Consider the following 10319-nt stretch of genomic DNA (forward strand, 5'->3'; position numbering starts at 1 on the left):
GACGTTTTCATCAAAATCAGTCTAGGAAATGAACAATGGAAATTAACGCTTTTAGAGGTCGACAATGGTAAACAAGCGTTTATTGTTTCAGAATTTGTTTTTGAAAATGACGTTGTTCATTATACAAGGTGACTGTTGGTCAGATATTTTCAAAAATATGTATTTTCGACAGGTGTATGTTTTCAGATTTTGTAAAAATCTATTCATTCATCTTGACCAGAAACCTCTGTATTCAAACATATCCAAAGCCCGATACTTTCAGACATTTGTCTTCTTGATTGCATTGTTTCGGAAATGATGGAAACATTCTAAATGTGAAGCAACTGGTCTACGCCAAAGGTGCCACTTTTTTCATTCCTTTTTTCTAGTTACTTAATTCGAAGCCGATTAGTTTATATGGTGAGTGATCTTTCAGTCAGTCGTAGTTCATCCCTACTGTAGTCCAATAACTGTTTGGTTTCAAGCTCCCAATCCTGGAAGAATTTGTCAAAACTCCATAAATCTTCTTGCCATTCAGGTATTCAATGTTTGAATACTAATGAAATTTTTTCACAGCACCAAATCGTTATTTTTAACACCTCGACACGTGTTTCGATCACCAAGTGATCATCTTCAAATCGTTATTTTTAACACTTCGACACGTGTTTCGATCACCGAGTGATCATCTTCAAAGAGGTTTAATCTTCCTCTTTGAAGATGATCACTTGGTGATCGAAACACCTGTCGAGGTGTAAAAAATAACGATTTGGTGTTGAGAAAAAACTCCAGTAATATTCATTACTACACCAAAGGTTCCAAACAGTGCATCATAAGTATTCAATATTTGTTCGGCAAAGCCTAAAACGATGCCAATGACCTGCTTGCTGCACCCTCCTTTGCAAGGGATTCAGCAGCCTCATTACCTTCCAGGTCAGTATGGTCAGGAATCCAGACCAGAGACAATTTGTTGAATCTTTCTGTTGAGGAAAGTCGTTTTGAGCAAGTTGCTACCAATTTAGATGTTGCTCGGTAGGTGCCAAGAGCTTTCCGCTTGATTACACCTGCACCAGAACCTGAAGGTCTTTTTTATCCATTTGTGACCCAACATCTCCTTTTAATATTTCCTTCTCCTGGAGAATCCAGTCCTCTCTACTCGGAACTTCATAAGGCGGTTCGTAGTTGCCAGTTGGAGGCATAATGTCAGAGGTCATTTCCAGAATGCTGTAACTTCTAGTGTCAATCAGCAGCCTCTTGTACTCTGTATTAGATTGATTAGTGCAATTGGCGATGTGCACAAGTATGTATATAGTCCATATAGCCTCTGCTTCCAGAAAAATGTGAAGACGAGATAGATCTAGAAAGATATCCATGGCTGCTGACGTTGTGATAATGATGGCACCACAGATGGCCACACAAGCCTGTCTCTCTAAACTAGGGAGCTTCACCTGGACCGTTTTCTGTAAAGCCTTCGGCCACCAGGCATTTGCTCCGTGAGTAATAGAAATCCACAAACACAGCAGGTACAGGTATTACCACACCAAACTACCTGAATCGACATAAATACGCTTTACGAAGCCATCGGAGATAAACTCAAAATGTATCAGAAGCTAGCCACTCACGCCAGCGAAACGTCACGAAGAAATTCCAGAAATCGACAGTTTTCAAACCTGAATAAAGATAGTGACACTTAAAATTTTGATGTTTTATATAGTCTCACCTTTGCAAGGAATAAATGAAAAATTGGAAACAATATTTATTGCCAGGACATTACTCAGAAATTTCACGAATATAGTTTCAGTCATGACACTGGATTTGATTTGTGAGAATGGTTTTGCTAGTTTCGAATCGAAATTTGATCTAAGAGACTCCCATGCGGAGTAGGAGTCTAAGCCTTTGCTTGTAACGTCTACCTATCTCTGAATGATTTTTGTCTCCAGTAGCACCATTATTCAAGTTTTTCCACACTTAAATCTGACAACATCAGACAACATTGGTAGTTGAGTAATCAGAAAATGACATAAGTCTTGACTATTAACTATCAACAATCAAATCAATCAATAATCAAACATAGTCCATATGAATAGAAATTTTCTAGTTTTTCTGTGAGAATGAAAAGATTTTGTTTGATACTCCGTATATAATTCAACAAACACAACCTAGATATTATTCGAATATTTTACTTTTCGTAAGTAATTCTATCATTTTCTCATTGTTGTCGATTTTTTACATTCACTTATCTAACGTTTTCCTTTATAAACACCTCAAAAAAGACAATTTTCATACCAGTAGTCTTTTTCAGTCCACTATTTAATCAAAAACTAAACTGAAAAGAATATAATTTTTTTTCTGATCTCATAGTATAATTTTCTTTATGAAATATAATTTGTATTCTCGCTGTAACTCATTGGAGTGAACTAAAAAGTTTGCAATCTCCACAACTATAGGATTTTTTTCCTCTCATCCCTGTGAGTATTCGACCTGTCAATTGTATCAAATACTGAATCCACTTGTTTTCATAATAAACACCTCATATTCGCAGTATATTTGCTATTATATTCAAGGTTTAACCATTTTATACACTTCAACAAACGACTTCTGTATTATTACGAACAGTAAATGAACGTTGAAATTTCAATTATTAATGAATTGAAATGGATTCGTGAATTTATTACTCAAAGTTATAATTGGGAAACATTGTTCCACGATTGTGTATTTTCATTTCCGTTCTTCTGGTTTCTCTTTGTACCTCGTTCGTTGAATAATTAACGTAGTCCAACATCTAAATTGATCCCCACACGGAAAAAAAAGATTTGTTACTTCAAAGAAATTTATTTAGTCTAATTTATTTCATCACTTTGATTAAATATCATTCATACCAAACGACGTGTGTATTGTATCGATTAGATGATAATTTTGCGGAGACAAAATGAAATTCCCATTTTAATTTCTCTAATATTTCAATTCAAGAGGTCTTTTACTTAGTCAAATGAATTGTGGATCATTTCAAGAATAACATTTATTGAGTTCTCAAAATAATTCGGTTGAGTCAAACAAAATAATTTCATCAAATCAAAAGTACGTCTGTTGAATGAAAACTTTCCAATTCAGTTTAACACTATGGGGTGCTGTTTTAACACTAATATATAATTGAATCAACTGAATATTTATTTTCACTTCAACAATACATATCAATACCTTTAACTGATTTTGGAAATAATTTCAAGATTATGGATAATTTCATTTCAATATTTTTATTATTTGTTGGTTTGAAAAATTCAATTGTTTCCTTTAAAGAAATGATATAGTTGAAATACTTCTAAGGAATAGAGTGCCGGTCGGCACCATTTGCATTTTCGCAAGAACCGTAAACTAATCACGAATGGAATAAGAATTAACATGTGTTTTGTGTTTTTCAAGGAAATGACGAAGAGGTTTACAGTTTCTTTTTGATTATACGTGGATTGAAGTTTTTCAGTGTTTTCACAGGTATGTTGATAATATACTTTCTTCCATTCCATATTTTGAAATAATTATGAATAGCATGTATTGGATAAACGGACATCGTTTTTTTCAAGCACGTGCCCATACATTTTTCTCGACAGCTATCTATAAAAGTGGCTTGAAGTTCTTATTGTTTCATGTAATGACTGAAAGAAAGCTTCCATGTTTTCAATTATGCTTTTAAGAAAGTAGAAGTTGTCGAGTGAAATGATTATCATTGAGAGGTAGGTAGGTATGCATATACTGGGTACCTAGTTGACCTTTGATCTTTGGATACGAAGGAATTGGACATTTTCAGAGTAAATACAATTGAGATGTTTGCCACAGAAATAGGTGTAGGTATACAATGTCGGCTGTACCTTTATTTCGAATTGTAAATTTCTTACATCATAAATAATTGAACGGTGCCGTAAACAATGATTTCATTTTCATCATGATAGTATATACTGAATCTTTGAAGGAACCTCTTTTCAAGATTTTTCTTTCAAAGAACATTGTGAAATAATCACAGTTTTCTCTTGTATTACTTTATTAAAATCAGTAATACCGAAAAAGGAAAGTTATTTGTAACATATTTACATAAATGATGACATCCAACAAAACTGCACGAATTCAAAACATGCAATATAATCTCTTTTATTTTTAGACATGGAGGAATTTCTTAATAACTTGGGATTAAATGACCTAATTGGCATTTTTAAAGGTGAAAAAATACATATATTATTTATCTCCTAATAATATACTTGAAACACATACTTTTCAGACAGAAAATGATGTAACCTAAGACATAGCTAAAAGGCTCACTGATGAAGAAATGAAAGAAATGACTCCACCAATTGGCAAAAGAAAAATATTCAATCGAGGAAGCAATTGATGGAATATATTAAGAATCATATATAACAGAGGTATGTCTTTCATTCATAACTTTAATAACAAATATGTACACAATTACAATTAAAAACATATTCAGTTTTGTCAAATAACTATATATTTTTGCGATTTGCTGTGGATACTTTTCATTATTCAGGTCTATACCTAAGTAATCAAATGCTAGAATTCTTAAATTTAATAGATTTGAAGGCCTGAAAGTTATGATTGGAGACCTAGGTAAATTTTGTCATCACAGTCATATTTCTAATCAAATTTTTCTGTGATGAAGTACGTCATTGTTTTTTTCCTATTATCAAAAAATAAGGGTATCTCCTTTTGTTAAATTGGATGTGTACAAAAAAAAATTATATTTTTATATTTCTATGGGATAATATCTAAGCTAGTTAATAGAAATTGATCCAATAGTATTATTGCGAAAATGTACTATCACTAATCTCTGTTCTCTTTCATTTTAGATCATTACTTCAGTGAAAGGTTTCGAAATCAACTCTGATTGTTTTTTAGTAGATATCACCAATAATAATAATAAATAATAAAATATGTTAATGTTTTATATTAGGATTAACCATTTGTGAAAAATTTATATTTTCATTTAAATATTTGTAGAAGCCTATTATAATTTATTAATTGTTTGAATAAATTTGGTACTAAAATTTCTCGATTTTTATTTATATTTTGCTCATTCTCACGTTGAACAATTTTCCATGGCATTTACATATTCAGTATTGAATATGAAATATTATCCGCAAGACTTCCATCAGCAGCTGATTAAAAAATCGTGATACGTAAGTAGATCAATAATCCAGTTGAGAAAATGATACAAAGTGTATTTAATGTATTGAGAAATCGGGTTGTTGAACAAACTATAATATATTCTCACAATTATTCAATAACTTGATCTATTTTGATTGGAGATTCATGTAAATTCAATCATTGACTCTGTATTTCTGATTCTGCCGAAAAGTAATTTTCTCAATATACTAAAACTATACGTAATGCTTTTTATCTACAAACTTAAAAAACATATTGAAGTTTTGGATAAGAGAAAAGTAATTTTCAGTAGAACTGAAAATTACTACCAACGAGATGCTGGTACTAAGATTAGTATAATATTTGGTTAATTGAATCCAATAACCAAATTCAAACAAGAGGGAAGGATTTTGATTTGTAACTTTATTTCATTTGGTACATCATTATTCATACTTATTTTGAACTTTCGAAATGCTTTACTCTATCAGAAAGATACTCACAATGAGGTATAAACATTGTTCGTTCAACTACTAGTCATTATTTGTTCAACAAAATCATTACTTTAGTGGAAATTTTCCCATTATCAAAACAAGCAAAGTTCTCCATCATCCTGCAGATATATTATTTTTCTTCAACATAACTTTTACTCAAATAGAAAATACATTTGATTATTTCAATCAGATCCACTATTTCACCCATCTTTAAATTTTGTTTGTTCAATAGAATATTCGAATTACTCTAAATCATTCTCGCTATCAATTAGATATTACTTGAATTCAATTCTTCTTTGAATTGAAATAACTAATGGATGCGATTGTTCCAATGAAATATTTGTTTGATACAATGAACATATGCTTGAAGAAATAGTTAGGAGTCAAGAATTCTTTTTACTTGCATCAACAAAATATTTTGTCGTGCATATATGACACTTTTATTTCTTTGAATGAAGTGAATTTTATTTCATTCAACAAATCTTTTTTTCCGTGCAACAAAAGTTGAACATATTTTCTATTCTTTATGTAGTTGACAAAAGAAAAAAACTTGAAACTTCATTTTGGACTTCCACAATGTAGGATCGAGCTCAGCCATGCCTTCAGCACAACCTCTTGTGAAAAAAGCATGAAAGTTAGTATCAAAATGTCTTCAATAAGCATCTGAAATTCTTTTTTAAAGACAAAACACAAGCACTACATAAAAATATTTAAGGCGCTCTAAGAGCGGTGCCTGTGCAAAAGTAGCGATTCACGTCATTCTTTCCAAACAGTGAAGCTCGAGGTGTACTGAGTTGAACCTCAAAAAAATGACCAGTGACAGTCCGTCACGTATTTCTGATATGTACCGCTCTTTGTGGAATCAAATATGCCAAGTCACTTGGACACCTTCCGTGAAACTATCTATAGAAGAGTGACAAATCTCCAACTTCTCATCGATGTTCCGGACTATCAAGGTTGTAAGAGATGTTCGTGTCCCCAATCAGGCGGATTGCTCTTTTCAAGATGAAATCCAGCATCTTCAGGGTATGCTTAGGACGGGGCTTTTGAAAGCCCAGATCACCCAGTTGCTGATGTGTGTACAGTTTTCTGCAAAGGCTGCTTTTGAGAAGCAGCCTTTGCAATTCCAGCGACATGATTGTTATGCCAAGACATATTGGTGTCCATTTCAATCCACGAAAAACTTATCGAAGCAGAAAGCGGATTTGTCTTTATAGAGGAAACCGATGGGTTTTCGTAGCACTGAATTGAACCTGGTCACTTTCATTCCACCTATAGATCAAAATATGCAACCTCCTGCTGCCGGTGAAGATGTGCATCCGCAGCCGATGTCCTGGAATCCAAATGGAATGACGAGACAAGTGTGCTGTAGTCAGCAAAGTAATATATTGGATTCTTGTTTTTTTCCAATAAGTCGTTTATATGCAATAAAAAGAGGGTTGAAGACAGTATGAATCTCTGGGGAATACCAGCGTTTATGGTGAAAGTGTTCGAGAGATATCCATCGACGGCCACTTGCAGGAAACATAGTACCGAAGTTTGGTCAACAAACCACCATGCCACATACAGTGGAAGGTGACTTTTTTCCGAAGAAATCATTCATTTTTCGAATTAAATAGGGTATATTTTGAGATTTTTGGACTTCATCTTCATAAGAAAAATGTAAGAATATTTCTAGAGAAAGAAAAAAAGCAATTTCAAAATTAACTATTTACCAAGATGTGTAGATCTTGCAGAAGTAACTTTCAGATACAAACTAGTTAAAAATCTCTCCTCCCCTACTAGATCCTGGGCCGACCTGGAGCCAACCTCTAGAAAGACTTTGAAGGAAGGCGGAGGTAGCACAGACGCACCTACGGTCACCTAACCTGGCTTCCTGGCTCTATACCATGATAGTATATGCATTCAAAGACTGGTGGCTGAAGATGAAGTAAACAACTGCTATTAACAAATTGAGAATAGAATAAAGACTTGCATGTTTGGGAATAACGGGCCCAATGTAAACCACTCCAGCATCTCCTCCTTGTACATCTAGTGATGATGGAGAAAACAAGGGTGGGCCAATTCATACTGGAAAGCTCACATAAGAATGGGCAAAATAGAAAGTTTGGAGTAAGTGGATTGTGAATTGATGACAATTAACCGAATTTGTTTTTTGAATTTTTTTCAAAAAAAAAAGTTGAATTTAACAAGCACTGAACGTCAGTGGGTCGCAGTTGGCCGCATCATTTCAAGTTGAATTTAAAGCACAAACAAGTTAAACTTCATTGAAACTTTTCGAAAAAAAAGTTTCACATATGGTGCGCACTTTAATGGTGACACTGTATAAACGCTAACCACAAGCATATTGACACAGTCAAGTGGAAGTTACAGTTCAATAAGCGAAATGATCTGGTAAGGTGATAGACATTTGAATAATAACAGAAGTTTCAGTTGAAGTATTTGTTGTATTTAAAGTAAAATAAGGTTAGGTTTAATTATTGTTTAGTGTAGTCAATTATTGGTCAACCCACATTATGAGTGATCGTGGACTCCTCTCAATACACAAACAATGTGGATCAAACTAATCGATGGAAAGATGGTCCAACCTAGCCGCCTACATCCTCGTTTAACCCACTACTGACTTGAAGGTTGTAAGTGATTGTTGGATTGTGTGTGACATTGATGGAGACTTTTAATTAACAGAGGAAAGGAATTGGTCGAAGAATCGATCGACACCTGGTCATCGTAGTCTACTTCATGAACTAAACCTTAATCCTACACTTCAAACAAAATTTCTAAGAATGAATGAATAGCTGCTTGAGAAATTATTGAACGTGGTTAGTGCTCTAATGGAAAGATGAAGACAGAGACGCGATTTCACCAGCTGGTGATTTGCTAATGGGTCACAATAGTTTATTTCAGTTTGGCGTATTGTAGAAAGTTGTTTCACAGCTACTTTGTAATCATCATGTCATCATGTCATCATGTAATCATCATCATGTAAGCCATCTCGATGTCAAATTGTTCTGGGATATGGCTGGCAAAGGTTCCAAATTAGTAACAGATGCAGCCTCCAGATTTCTTCCTGATATTTCTGATAAACCAGAAAAAAATCACATAAAAGCTATCGAAGGACCCGATTATGGTGTACGCCTTGGTTTTGCAAGTAATATGCAAGACACGGTCAAACCAATGGACTCTTGGTAATGTGAATTTTCAATTTTTTTTTTCATTCATTTTCATCCACTTGTAATTTTTTTCTATTTAAATATATATATATATATATATATATATATATATATATATATATATATATATATATATATATATATATGAAAACAATAATTGAAACGTATTTCATAGGATTCAGGTTTGATGATGACGAGACTGTACTCAGTCTCGTCATGGTCGTTTAGTAATTATTGTTTGTTCAGCAACATAAAAGGCCAATTCAATTACATTCATCACAGTCTATAATAAAACTCCCTCGAAAATCAGAATCAAAGAGAATATTTCTATCGTTCGTCCCATCATTTCATAAATCACGTAATCACATCGACACCCTTGAAATGGGGCAACTCGCACTGCAAAGAAAATTACAGTAATCATTTGCCCATCTAATTGAATTGCTGATGAAGCAACTAGTGCAAAAACGGCGCGAGAATATGATGACGCATAATAGGAATCTACGGGGGAGGTGAAGAAAGTATCCGCTGTGTCTTTAAAAAACTGTTTCGTCAGGACCAAATCGACTAATCAACAGAGCTCAGCTTGTCGAGGCATGGAACGCGTTCATCCAGAAAAAAATATAGCTACAAAGAGATTACGAACCAATAATATTCTCAAATTTGTGTTCAAATAAATATGCTAAGAGAGAATGATAGCTGATGGCCATGCGATATATTTATTACTAAATATTTGCTTCTATTACTTGAGGTATCCATTGTAAATAGGAAAAGACTCACTTTTCCATAATAGCCAATCGTGCTAGAGTTCAAACGTAGAAATTAACTCACTTGGTTAGCAAAACGTATATCTGCAGACAGTATTTTTGTTCTGTTGTTTGTCCTCATGGATGGCACTTATGAAAACATGAAGGGTATTTTATGAAACAAAGTGTGAGTGACATGTCATCAAAATTTTGTATTCGTTTGAAAGAACTATTGACGCCATTATGTGGGAAATATAACATCGTTCAAATGTCCGCCACAGCTTCTCTGCGAGAAGCGCATCCGAAACGTTCAATTTTCCATGACTCTGGTGCATAGATGAAGCTGAATTTGACCGATGGCATGGGTTATGTGGGCTTTGAGTACAGCTGTGGTTTGTTGCTCATTCGCATGAACCACACACGAAACAGTCTAACGGAGTCAATTCGCACGATCTTGGTGGCCAGTTCATATCGCCTCCACGTGAGATGACCATGTCCTCAAATGGATTGTACAGAACTTCCAATGTGGCATGAGCTGTGTGGCATGTAGCATCGTCCTGATGGAACATATGTCGTTTGTGTCCAGATCATCCAATTCAGGCCAAAAGAAGTTGGTAATCATCGACATCCATAGTGCTCGTTGTTGACAGTGATGGCCTAGCCAGCGTCGTTCTCAAAAAAAATGTGGACCGATGAAGCCGCCAGCCCAAAATCCTCAACAAACAGTAACTTTTTTGGGATGTATTGATGCTTGAAGCTCTCTTCATTCATTGAACAATCAATCAATTAAGAAG

The 10319-nt window shown here is 34.1% G+C and overlaps 1 long non-coding RNA gene across 1 annotated transcript; it reads left to right on the plus strand.

The window, feature by feature from the left end:
• Positions 1–2584: 2584 nt before the first annotated feature.
• On the plus strand, positions 2585–4931 carry LOC141485804 (uncharacterized). Its single transcript, XR_012467473.1, has 4 exons — positions 2585–3465; positions 4127–4183; positions 4244–4385; positions 4827–4931. It is a non-coding gene; the product is annotated as an uncharacterized lncRNA (long non-coding RNA).
• Positions 4932–10319: the final 5388 nt, after the last annotated feature.

Source organism: Leptinotarsa decemlineata, unplaced genomic scaffold (genome assembly GCF_025532065.1).
Source record: "Leptinotarsa decemlineata unplaced genomic scaffold, Ldec_3_MD MMD2_tig00026336_RagTag_RagTag, whole genome shotgun sequence".
Classification (NCBI taxonomy): domain Eukaryota; kingdom Metazoa; phylum Arthropoda; class Insecta; order Coleoptera; family Chrysomelidae; genus Leptinotarsa; species Leptinotarsa decemlineata.